At 45.6% G+C, this 12,391-nt stretch overlaps 1 protein-coding gene across 3 annotated transcripts in view; it reads right to left on the minus strand.

Annotated features, from left to right (window-relative positions):
• FAM107B (family with sequence similarity 107 member B) overlaps nt 1-12,391 on the minus strand; it is a 184,261-nt gene that overhangs the window by 36,341 nt on the left and 135,529 nt on the right. Inside the window, exon 1 of one of the 3 annotated variants that reach the window (XM_069458987.1) lies at nt 5,035-5,215. The exons of the other annotated variants lie outside the window; for them this stretch is intronic. The gene's annotated coding sequence lies outside the window, so the exon portion shown is untranslated. Of the gene's footprint in view, nt 1-5,034; nt 5,216-12,391 lie in introns of those variants that run through there. 3 annotated transcript variants of the gene reach the window in all.

Consider the following 12,391-nt stretch of genomic DNA (forward strand, 5'->3'; position numbering starts at 1 on the left):
GATGTAAAGCCAAAAACCTACAAGCAAATGAAGCTACAGAAACTGCTGATATTATTCAGCAAGCAAGATAACAAAAGTGCCCCCAAAATGCCCAGACATAAAGGGAGAGGAAGAGGGGCCTGCAAAAGGGGCTGAAGGGGGCATCCAGAGGGGGAAAGAAACCCGGAAGAGCAGATCTCCAGAGCTCAGAGATAGGGGAACATCTCAAAAAGGAACAAGTGCCGCAGTGGTGAGTCCTGGCGAGCAAACAGGTGGAGCACAGCGGAAACGCCCTCTGCATCTAGCGGCAGGGAGGACGCAAGACCTCTCTACGGGCTGGTGGCTTCGTGGGCTTCATGGGCGGTGGGTGTGGGACCTTCAAGGCCCCCCGGCTCAGATGGCCCCACACTTGGTTTAATGCTTTCCTGTTGCCATCTAGAAATTTCTTAATTTTTGAACAAAGAGCCCACTATTTTCATTTTGCACTGGGCCTGGCCAATTTGTAGCCGATCCTGCCTCTCTGGTATCAGTTTCAGTAAAGCAGTAGAGATAAAAAACAGAATACAGCGGTTCGATGTGTGAATGGGGAATGAGCGACCAGGTAGGTGGCACATGGAATTTAAGGTGGCCCTGAGTTCTTCCTCTCTTGCTGTTCACCTGTCACCTGCTTCTAACAACAGAACATGGCAAAGGTGATGGGATGTCACTCCCATGGTGATGCCATGCTGGAGTCCCCCTCCCTGCCTTGTCAGCTGTGAGGAAGCCGGGAGCCTACATGTAGCAGGGAACTGCAGGCAACCCAAGTGCCACCACTGTGGGTAAATGAATTGTGCCAATCACCTGCGTGAACTTGGAAGTGGATTCTCCCCCAGTTGAGCCTCTGATGAGACCACAGCTCTGGTGCACACGTGGGCTGCAGGCTGGTGAGCCCCTGAAGCACAGAACCCCGCTGAGCTGTGCCTGGACTCCCAACACACAGAAACTGAGATACTGACATGTGCCATTTAAGTCAGTGCATTTATGATCACATGTTATGCAGCAATAGATAACAAATGTAAGCGGGAAGACCCTCTCCAGAAGTTTAATCTAGGGAAGGAGAGAGAAAGTGGCAGCTGAGAGAATACAGTGGAGGGAAGGCTTGGGTTGGCAGTGTCTGTTCTGTTCTGTTTTTGTCCTAAGATGCAAGAGACACGAGCACTCGTAATCACTCTGGAGAAGGAAACACCAGGACAGAGGTTGCAATGGGAGGTGGGAGAGGATGGCAGAGGAGAAACTGATTTTTAGAAAATGAGAGCAATTCCTCTTTCACTGTAAACAGAAAGATGAGGAAAGGACAGGTCCAGGAGCAGGCGGACCCACAGAGGGGCAGCCAGGAGATGGAAAATGGCCTTCCCACGACCGTCCTATTAGCTGCGGAAAGATATGTGCTGAGAAGCAGAGACCAGACGGAGGGATGGGGCCGAGTATGAAACCGGAGACTTGAGAAATGTGGAAAAGGTTGGAAAAGTCATCACGGAGTCGGAGAGGGCTGACGAGGAAAACGTTTCATTTCCAGGCAGCACTGAGGCTGTGGTGAGGGGGACCAGGATCCTACAGAGGCATCTGCGTACCTTTCTCTGGCAGAACTCGAAGTCCAGGGGCAGGCACGGTGGGCCGCCCAATCCGCCAAGACAGCAGACAGAGGGCATTTCGTAGGCTGGTAAGTGCACAGCGGAAACGCTGGGATTCGAAGAGCAGAGGCAGCCTCAGGCAGGGGCAAAGGGGCTGGAAATGGACCCGAAAGGGAAAAAACCTCATGTGCCCTGAGATGATCTGTCAGATGAACAGGAGGACAGAAGGTTCTGGCCAGCGAGTGGGATCTCTGAATTTCCGCTCAGACGCAGGTCCTGGTATTAACAAGGTCTAGACTCTTTCAGGTGACCGACTCCTGTATCCCGGGAAAATCCTCAGTCCCGAGACTCAACGTCCCCATCCCAGAAAGCTCCAGCCACCATCCCAGTCCCAGGCCAACCTGGCCTGCTAGGCACCCAGACCCGGCTCCCCTAGAATCACTGGTGAGCTTTAACAAACACCGACGCCCGCAGCAGAAACTGCCATCCAGTCTGTGAGTGACAGCGCCATGGGGTGGAAGGCAGAAGTGACTGCGATGAGCTTCCAAGGAGCAGCGAGGGGAAGAGTCACGATCTGAAAGTGGCCGTGAGGGCAGGGACTCCAGCTCCCACCTCCACGCCTCAAAGCACCCGGGGGTGGGAGAAGGTGCACTCTCCACGCACGAAGGAGCCGAGGAACGAGGGCTGGCTGACCACAGGGTAGGAGCAGAGCACACGGCGGAAGAGTATGACAGAGAGGGGGTGGGTGGCGTCAGAGGGAAAGGACAAAGCAGTCCTCGGAGCACAGTCCCAGGAGCCCGAGGGATGAGGAGGGAGGGCATGGGGCAGGGGGGAGGGAGCCACACCCAGTGTGATCTGTGGGACCCTAAACCCCCAAATCATCAGTGACAGAGGGAATGACAACCACAGGGGAGCTGGTGACCAACAGCGTCTGTGGGACACAAGGCACAGGCACGTTTTAACACACTGAGATTGCTGTTTGGTGTAAAGATATTATATATTCACCTTGAAGGAAAAAAAGTTAGGAATTTTCTGAGCTCCAGAATGGGGTTCCTTTGGGCCCTTGTCTGAAAGTCCTTTCCTCTTGGAACTCAATTCTCAGCTGTCTGTTTCACAAATCACCAACCTCATTCTGATATTTATTCAAATCTTTGCCAAAGTCCCCTTAAGTCCCTCCTGTCTCGCTAATGATGTGTGTGGGTTAACGGAATCCAGAGCATCCTCTTGATCTGCAGATGTAACCGCCAGTAACCAACACAGAAATACACAGTACCAAGTATTTCTTGACAATAAAAGCCAAAAGGATTCAAGTTATCACATCCTCGAGGAAGGGGAGGGTGTGTGCTGTGTTGTGGTGAGTTGTCTCATGCACAGGGCGTGTCCACATATGTGCGTGTGCAAGTGTATGCACGCACACGCGTGTTCTGTGAGATTATACCATCTGGTCATTTAAGTCCCCTGGAGCCTGGACAGACTCAACAATAAAACATACTGTTCCAGCAAAAACCCTTTAGCATTATTTAGAAAAAAGATATATGCAGAAAAAAATCCCTTGACTCAAGAACAACTCATGTACTTCTTTCTGTTCAGTCTAACCTTCCTCTCAAGTTTTGGGGAAGATGGAAATAGGCCAGGCCTGGGGTGTGGGGCCCTCATACAGCAGGCTCACAGGGCACCAGGGGAAGTGACAGGTTCTCGATACTTGGGTCCTGGAGGGTAACCAAGGGCCCTGTGCCTCCTCTCCCACAGCTGAGTTCTCTCTCTCCCCCCTGCTCCCCCTCAATGCAAGGCTGTGCTTCTCCAACCAGAACCGGGACTCTGGGGCCTGCTGTGAGGTGGGCAGAGAGCCCCACAGACGTCAACAGTCGGGCACCTTCCCCAGCCTCAGTCCTGGGCAAGCCCAGAGGCTCCTCACACAGCAGAATGCACACACCCCCGCTAAGTTCATTTTCTACAGTTACCAACAAATAGACATTTGTAAATCATTTTCGTTAACTACAGAAAGAGAATACTTTTCAAAGCTTTCAAATGTTAAGCCAGTATTACTCAGGATGGCATTTACCACTCCCAGTGAAAATTCTATTTTATAGAAATAAATATGAATGTGCACAAGGTGGACGAGTGCCTTATGCTAATGTAACGGTAGCCTGTGTTTTCTCTCAAATGGAAAGATATTACAAATGCACCTATGGGGAAAAAAATGTGTGTGTGTGTGTGTGTGTGTGTGTAATCCATTTGTCTAGGTCAACATCAGATTTTCAACCAGTATTTGTGCACACCCGGGGGGAGGCAGGACAGGGTGGTTAAACAGGGTAAGTAGCAAGCCCAGCCAAGGCCACTGTGAAAATGATTACACCAACAAGAAGGAGAGCATTTAAATCTCTTTAGACAGGATCAGGGACTGGAAATACGAACGGAGTGGGCGCCCAAGAAACTCTCTCCCAATCCCAGCCAAAGAATAAGAAGCTTCAGCCACCCAAAGTGCTAGGATTACAGGCATGAGCCCTATTTCAAAATTCTGGACATTGGGAAGTCCAAGATCAAGGCGCCTGCAGGTCTGGCATCTGGTGAGGGCCCTCTTCCTGGTTTGCAGAGGTCAGTCTTCTCGCTGTGTCCTCACGTGGCGGAGAGCAGAGGGAGAGACAGCGAGCCCTCCTGTCTCTCGTTATAGGGACACTAATCCCACTCATGGGAGCTCTGCTCTCCTGACTTCATCTTCTCCCAAAGGCCCCACCTTCTAAAACCATCCCATTAGGGGTCAGAATTTCAACACGTGAATTTTGGAGGAGGAGTGGGGGACGAACATTCAGGCCATAACAAAACACTCCAAAATATGTATCAGTCCCACATTCCTCACTGGATAGTCATATTTTACTGGAAATGGATATCTTCGAAGAAAATGCACAATTTAGTCATCAGGATCCCAGACCGTTAATAGAGCATGGCTAAAATAATGGAGACAAAAGATACTGAACATAAAAGGACTTTTTTAAAAGGTAAGCAAAGGGCAACCTGTCCAGAGTTTGACAAGACATGGTTGAGCATTTGAAGACATCTTAGAGAAAAAAAAAAACATATAGTTGGAGACTGCAAATGAGACATCCTATTATACAATCTCTTCCTGGCACAGACACAATACCCAACACCACTCACTGTAACAACGCATAACTTTTATGTCATCTCCTAGGGGTCTGCTGCTATGTTAGCCCGCAAGTCTATGTTCACGCATTTTCTAGCAAAGGACTAGATTATTCAACAGCCCATAGAAAGATTCCAGCATTTATTCTTACCTCAGGTGCATATTTTCTTGCTTATGCTCTAACCATGGGCATTCAAGGTTGTGAAAAACCATCCTTTAGCAAGAGAAGAGTTTGCCCAGAAAATGGTCGCATCCCCATTACCTCTCAAGGCACAAGCGACCAACGGCTGCACAGACTGAGCTCACCTCGTTAGACAGCCGTAGACTCCTCACACAAGACAACAAAATGACAAGATCACAGGGAGAAGACACCTCCCAACTGTGGTAGTTCCCTAGAGCAGTGAAGAAAACACCCAAAACAAGAATTCACCACCACCACCCCCTGCAAAGAGCTCTCTTTCTGGAAATCAAAAAAGTCACAGTTCGAGTTCAAAGGAAGATACTCTAGTGACTTCTGAAAGCAGGAACTGTGTGCAACCGAATGACCTCACATAACACAGAAACTAGAGCAAACAATGAAAAACAAACTGTACCAACGCTGGGACCAGTAAATGATCTTCCAGACCAACAAAAACAGGCTGGAATCACAAGCAAAACTTAGTTGTACGTTAAAAAATCAGCTCCTCTACTTGAAAGCAAATATACCCTTGGATCTCCCCAGCCCTGGACGGGCACCGTCCCCATCCCAACATTCGCCCAAGCTGACCATCGGAAGGAAACATGCCTGAGCCAACTTTCCAACCAGAGGAGGCTGAGTTTTCATACTTGCTGTAACATCACCACAATACCTACAGCACGGGGGCTTTAAGACAAATCGGAACCGCACTCCTAAGGGCTGTGATGCATGGCATCGTAGTTCACTTACAAAACGTGCCAAGAGTTTTCTACTGGAGGGGATAGGGGTGGTTAATAAGGTGGAAAAAAATCACCAGCAGGAGAAGAGACTTGAGTTCCAGTCCCAACTCTGTCCAATTATATGAATGACCTCTGGGCTGAAGGGTCATCCTCTCTAAAACAAGGCGGTTTCCTTCTAGTTTTAGATTATTACTAAATTATTAGGAGATATCAAATCCATATCAAAGCAAAGAGTGTGAAATTATGATCGCAGAGGCACAGGCAGACATCTGTTTGGTGACGTCTGGTCCACAGGTATTTTTAAACTCCCACATCCAGCCCAAGGCACAGCAGATGCCAACCACCTCCGAGTGACGAGGCTCAGGGCACCATGGGGACAGAGCAGCTCTGTGGAAAGCCCTGAAAATGTCTGCTACGGTTTCAATGTGTCCCCCAAAGTTCACGTGTTGAAATTCAATCCCCAATGCAAGAGGGTTGAGAGGTGGGACCTTTAAGAGGTGGGTGAGCCAGAAGGGACTGATGCAGTTATAGCGGGAGTAGGTTAGTTATCCCCAGAGTGGGTTCCTGGTGAAAAGGATGTGCTCAGCCTCCTTCCTCTCTTGCCCCCCCATCTTCCATCTTAGGATGACACAGCACGAAGGCCCTCTGCAGACGCAGGCCCCCGACCTTGGACTTCCCAGCCTCCAGAACTGTAAGAAATAACCTTATTTGCTTTATAAAATACCCAGTGTGTCGTATTCTGTTATAGCAGCACAGAATGGATTAAAACACTATCTATAAACAATGCTGACTGGCTCCCATTTGATTCACTTGGACTCCTTCTAAGTGATCACTGTGGGTGGATACGTAATATTAAAAAACAAACAAACAAACAAGACTAGGTCCCAAAAGTTTATCTGCTTTTCCTGCTCCTTCCTTCATAGTCTGCTCTTCCCACGACACAGGAAACACTGCATGGCTCTCAATGTGAAAAGTGTCCCACTGAGAGGTGCATACTTGAAGAGTTTAGCTCCACTGTGCTTATAAAAAATGTAAAAATCAATTCACTGAGAACAGGGTTTAGTATTATACAACACACACACACACACACACACACACACAACTGAATATGCAAGCCCCCTCCCCCAAATCTTTAATTAGTATTTAATAAATGGATAACAGAGTAATATTTTTCTCAGACATCTTAACACAGTTATTCCCAACTGAATCTGTAAGAATGAACTGTTACTCTCTAAATTCTGTACCACGAGCCATTAAAATTAAGTATGCATGGAGGACACAATTTATCCAGTATCTCAAAAGTGAGCTACAGTTTTTGTTGTTATTTTTAATCCACTCATTTTTAAGAAGGATCTTCAGTAGGACATTTTGCAGACTGGTAAAAATGTGCCTTGGACCAACATCATTTAGGAAACACTGCTGCCACCTATACTTGCAGAATTCCTATTCTGAGCTCCTACCAATCAAGAGTTATCACCAAACTCAGAACAAAGCAGGTGCAGGTGACCACACTGGTCCAGGTCTTGGCAGCCAATCAGATGAGTCGTCCAGACACTACTGCTTTTATCCCATAGACCAAAACTGGCCAAGATTGGAGAATGAGAAAAAATTTAACATGTGGATCTCTCACAGATTATTAGTACTGTTATAGTCAACTCATAGAAAAGGAATTAGGAAATTATATTCTTAGCATGAAGTACAGGAAATCAAATATTATAAATTTTTTAATAACATTAGGGTTAGGGTTAGTTCCCTAGTGCATATCCACCTCCAACACAAGTCACACACGGTCCTATAAATTCTGCATAAAGATGGCGGATCTCTTCCTAATTTGTGTATAATTAGTTACAGCTAGTAAGTAACAGGATGTTTGAATTCCAGTCTGTTTTATTCCGAAGATCCTGACACTCTACGCTAGATTGTACCTGATCTGAGAACACTAGGAAAAGACACGTGACACTCTTTATGAACACGGTCTTTCATGCTGACCTTTAATAAAAACACTGACTTTGCTGACCTTGGAGATAAGTAGCTCATAAAACTAAGCTATCTGTGTGAATCAATAATAGGCACTAAAGGGCTTGAGCTTCTAGCGTTGAATGAAGCAGAAGGTGTATGTTCAAAAAGTTGAAGTGGTTCATACTTCCCTATACCAGGTATCACATGTCAGGCAGCTTTTCACTGGAGGGGACACAAACTTGGCAAAGCGAAGGCTCCGTGTGACAGCCTGGGCACCAGGGGAACACCACACACCACACAGGGACTCACGCAGGCGCACACAAGCAAGGGGGCCTGGGAAACCCCAATGTCTAGGGCGTTTAGGACACGGCTTCCAAACTTGTCTGACAACCACCGCTAAAAAGAAACATTTTACCAACATGATGCAGACAGACAGACAGACAGACACACACACACACACACACACACACACACGTGTGTTGATAGCAACATTGAGAACACTATGAAAACTTAGTTAAGAAGAACAGAAATGATCAGATCACTGAATAGAGAAAGGGTATTTATTACTAGATTAAATCTTCCCAAAGTATGTTGGCATCAGTAATGTGCTACCTCTATTAAACATACTAGGAAAAAGAAATTAAACACTGATTTAAAACAGAAGATATGGGCCGGGCGCGGTGGCTCACGCCTGTAATCCTAGCACTCTGGGAGGCCGAGGCGGGTGGATTGCTCAAGGTCAGGAGTTCGAGACCAGCCTGAGCGAGACCCCGTCTCTACTAAAAATAGAAAGACATTATATGGACAACTAAAAATCTATATAGAAAAAATTAGCCGGGCATAGTGGCGCATGCCTGTAGTCCCAGCTACTCGGGAGGCTGAGGCAGGAGGATCGCTTAAGCCGAGGAGTCTGAGGTTGCTGTGAGCTAGGCTGACGCCACGGCACTCACTCTAGCCTGGGCAACAAAGTGAGACTCTGTCTCAACAAAAAAATAAAATAAAATAAAATAAAACAGAAGATATGATCATGCAAGGCTATTTTTTTTTAATTAAAAAATAGCTGCTTTTTTAAAACTCCTTTCATTTCCAAAGGTATGCTGATTAATATCACAGTGTCTGCCTTTGGGTTTTTAGGTTGAGACCCTAGGATTTAAGTTCCCAAGATGGCAGGAGAGGCCTTGTTCTTTTACCCTCATTTTGGGTCCAGTTTCCCGAGTGTCAAGCCCTTTAAACTTAGATCTATAAACCTCGACTTATAACATGACAACTCACGTCCACATTGGTGATGCTGGTTAAGGAGGCCCAATGTTATTAACTACAAATGAGAATAAAAGTATTTACTTAAAATCTATAGTTTTCTATTCACCTGCCCCTCCGATATTAAGGTCATTTTTTTCTCCAAAATAAACATATTTAGAGAGTTAATAGTTTTGTGACTGCCGCAGGCCGGGATATACATTGAATTAAACCAAGTTTTACTAAAAGTACTATAACACCTAAAAGTGGCTGAACTGAACTCAGTTCTAAAGCAACGCCTATCTTAATGCTTAAGGCTTCAGGGGGCTCTCAACCTTTAGGGACAAAGCCAGGGAACGTGTGGGGGTACAAAGCTTTCTTTCAATTAAGAAAAGTTCATTAAACAAAATGGTAACAACTTCGCTTCCAAGCACAATGAGTGATTTCTTTGTCTTAACACTTTTGCTAACTACAGGATGGAGTTAGCCTCCCTAATGATATGTAATTTCCCTGAGGATAAGTACCCTGTACACTTATTTGGGTCCAGGATGTTGTGTCCTTCATGAGAAGTTTAATCGATATCAGTTAAACTCAATTTTATTCATCTGTCGTCTGTGCCAAACCTCTCTGAGTAATTTTCTCAATGTTAGAAATGCAGTGAAGAAAAACCTAGAATAAACAATTTCCTTCCCTATCACAGATACACAGCTCCTCTGGAGTTTCTGAAATAACATCACTGACTTATAAATATGACAAGTCCTCACTGGGGAAAAAAAAAAATCCATCTCAGACTCAGACTTGCCCAGAGACAGGATCTTGCCAAATTGTTCCCTTTCTGGTCCTGTTTATACAGTAAATAATAGCAGTCTTCCCTGAGGACATACTTCCTATAGGCAGAAAGCAGCTACTGGCCATTCAGAAGGCAAGAAAACCTCACACACAGCACCCTCAGTCACAAGAAGGAATCATTTACTTGGGAATTCTTGTTCAACAAAAGAAAAACAGGACTATTTTAGAAGAGATTAGAATGAGGCAGAAGGGGGCAGAAGAGAAATAGGTGCATCGGGCCTGACAGATCATTGTTGAAACTAACAATGACACAATCAAATTTTAATCTAAAGAATGTGGCAATTTAATTCAACTGCGGTTTATGGCTACTTTGAGTAATGCTTGCTCAGACTCTGAAAAGTATAGAATGTTTTCATTCAAAGACAGAAGAAAAATGAGAGCCTTGTTCACGTTTCACTTTAAGACTTTACCAAAATTATAACAAAAGAAAAAAAGAAACACACCCATTTTCTATTAACGTGCACAGGCCTCTCAGGAAAACGCTTGGTAACAAACCCCTAAGATAAAAGACCCACTCCTCGTATGAAGCATTAAGCTCAAGTCAGTAAATAAACGGATTTTCTAGGATGTTTTCTTAACATTTGACACACCCGTTTTGAAAACTCATTAATGAAAATGTAAGCTTCTCCAAAGTGGGTTCAGCCATGGACGTATCATTTGTAAACATCCGCGCGAACTAATGGAATTCTTGGAACACAGGAAGGCGCTAAGTGAGAAAAACTTCAGTCCTTTTAAAGCTGCAATACGGAAGAAATTGTATTGTAATATTCAGAAGCCAGTTATCCGGTTTCCCCAGAAACAGTGCACACATAAAGCCTTTTAGTGCAAAGTAACCAAAATCTCACCATTGGAATAAAACAAGCAAAACCAGTGAAAGATTCACCTCAGAATTGTACTCTGATTATTTACAAGTTCCTATCTCTTCGCCCAGCTGGCAACTACCCCAAAATTGCTACCCTGGGCCAAAGAAATGGAAATTCCACTAAGCAAACACAGAAATTTCTGTCAGTCGCATTACCCAAGTAAAAACACACAAAAGCAACAGAATTTCAAAACCAAGTGAGCTACTCCAATACCACACATCAGGAGATGAGAGAGGAATAAAATTGTTTTGTCATTCCCTGGTTCTTCCCAAAGAAGACCTGGGGTACCTTAAAATAAAAGTCATATATGCAAGTAGGTAAATAATTAGAAAGTCAAGTCCACCCTACAGAAGAGACAGCAAAAGGGTTAACCTACTAGGGATAATATAAGTTCCAGATTTGAGTATTAAATGTGGTTTTGAGCTTCCTAGAGGCCAGGACCCTCTCACCACCCAAAAAAGTTACATACTTTTCATTATTAGAAAAAAATTAGTATCCATCTTCTCAGTGGAAAGAAAAAAAATATCATGGCATGATAGTCCAAAAGAAGTTTTCCAGATGGAACCTTAAATAAGGGACAATGAGCAACAGTATGGACAATATCCTTTTGATTCCTTCACGCAGAAATAAAAGCAGACGGAACACATGGCGGTTTTCTATTTTAAAATGCGCTGTTAAAGGCCAAAGGCACAGGCTTAGGCCTGGCCTTCAACACACTAGCCTCTAATCCATTTTAATTCACTGAAAGAAAACGCTAACAGGATTCTCACACTTGGCCTCCCAGGATCCTAACCAAGACGCAACTTAATGTATTCTGCAGAATGTTCTTCCCAGATACCGTTTCCTTCTGCCAGCTAGTTGAGAAGACAGACGAGTCAGTTATCCTCAGCGACTCAAACCTAAAGGACTCATCCTCTGTGTCACTTCGGCCAAGTATGAGAAACATCTCACCCGGGCAAAGGACATCTAAAGTTGCAGCAAACCATGGCAGGAACTAAAGCGAGTCTCTGTTGCTGAGTACGTACGGCAAGTACAAAACACTGATTCCGTGGAACTCACGTCGTAGCAGCAGGGCCAGGGGAGCAGGAAGGCAGGTGACACAGAAATGAGCACATGAGTGTCTGCAATGGGGTTGATGGAGTATTAGGAAGAACAGAGCAGGGAAAGAGGGAAGCCGGGGTCTCTGCAGCACATCTGGTCTGAGCTTTCCGGAGAGGGGCTGGAGAGCCCCAGAGGCCCTGGGAGAGCCTGTGCTTAGCTGCTCAGGGAAAATAGCCAAGAGGCTGGTGGGGCTGCGGCAGAGGGTCAGGGAGGTGGCAGAGGGTCAGGGAGGTGGCGGGCAAGCCGGGCTTCAAATTCACTTACACGATTCGAGGAACAACTAATGCAGGTCTCAGTTCCAGGCCACTGAATGTAGTAAATCAAATGGCCTGAAAGATGTTCAAGGCCATCCCTGCCACAACCTCACCAAGCCATCGGGAAGTTCCCAGGGGACATCTAACCCTGACTGGCATCACCTGCAGGTATCTGCACCAGTAGTGTTAAAAATCAGCGCCCATTTAACATACGGAGACACACCTATGGCATTTAGCCTTATTGTTTAAAACTGTGCAGCATGCTCCCCCAGGTTAAGAGTATCAGTTTCGGCATGCTATTGACACATCCTTGATGACAACAGTTACTACTCCCCGTTACGGAACATTAGAGTAAAATCCTGTCTCCGACCATAAAGAATATTATCACCATCGCCCTGTTCGCCATGGGTTACCAAAGGGATCCAGGTCTTCTGGGACACTCCCAATTTCAAATACCCCCATAAATGCGCACATGGTTCTCAAACA

The sequence above is a fragment of the Eulemur rufifrons genome, chromosome 25, assembly GCF_041146395.1.
Source record: "Eulemur rufifrons isolate Redbay chromosome 25, OSU_ERuf_1, whole genome shotgun sequence".
NCBI classification, from domain to species: Eukaryota; Metazoa; Chordata; class Mammalia; order Primates; family Lemuridae; genus Eulemur; species Eulemur rufifrons.